This window comes from Lynx rufus, unplaced genomic scaffold (assembly GCF_022079265.1).
Source record: "Lynx rufus isolate CCGP_SWC_20201006 ecotype Redwood Valley unplaced genomic scaffold, mLynRuf1.p SCAF_1, whole genome shotgun sequence".
In the NCBI taxonomy this organism is placed as follows: Eukaryota; Metazoa; Chordata; class Mammalia; order Carnivora; family Felidae; genus Lynx; species Lynx rufus.
In genome coordinates, this window is record NW_025814823.1 from 162,843,630 (window position 1) to 162,844,301 (window position 672).

Consider the following 672-nt stretch of genomic DNA (forward strand, 5'->3'; position numbering starts at 1 on the left):
CGTTTATCTCCTATTCTGTAAGTTACATTGCCAACCTCTTCTAATTGGCATGAAACTAAATAAAAATAGAAGAGTTAGCAGGCATTATACACTGAGTTCTTTAGGTTGTGGGCTCTACTAACCTACCTAGAAAAAATGGGTATACAAAGGTAAAATCCAGCTAATATTCCACACGCAGAACAAGGCACCTTGGCTTTGGATCTTGTCTGTGAACTTTGTTAAATTCAGGTAAAGATTCCTTATGGACTAATGACAGCCCTAAGTTTTAGGGCCTCCATTAGTGGGCATGCTATAAGAAATCTGCTTCTATAAAAGATCCCTAGTGTTTGGTTGGCAGCACATACACAAAATTGGAATGATTCAGAGAGCTTAGCATGGTCCCTGTTTAAGAATGACATGCAAATTTGTGAAGAATTCCATATTTTTACATACCTTATTCATGAATAAGAAGAATTAATATTGTAAAACTGGCCACACTACCAAAAGTGATCTACAGATGCAACATAATTTCCATCAAAATGTCAAAGGCATTCCTCACAGAAATAGAAGAAAAAATTCTAAAATTTGTGTGGAACGGCAGAAGAACCTGAGGAGTGAATACAATCCTAAGAAAAAAAGAAAAAAGCTGAAGGCCTCACACTTCCTGATTTCAAACTATATTTCAAAGTGTTA

General features: G+C 35.9%; 1 non-coding gene across 1 annotated transcript; it reads left to right on the plus strand.

The window, feature by feature from the left end:
- Positions 1-322: 322 nt before the first annotated feature.
- LOC124523201 (U6 spliceosomal RNA) lies at positions 323-426 on the plus strand. The gene has a single exon (XR_006964949.1). It is a non-coding gene; the product is annotated as a U6 spliceosomal RNA (small nuclear RNA).
- The last annotated feature ends 246 nt before the right edge of the window (positions 427-672 follow it).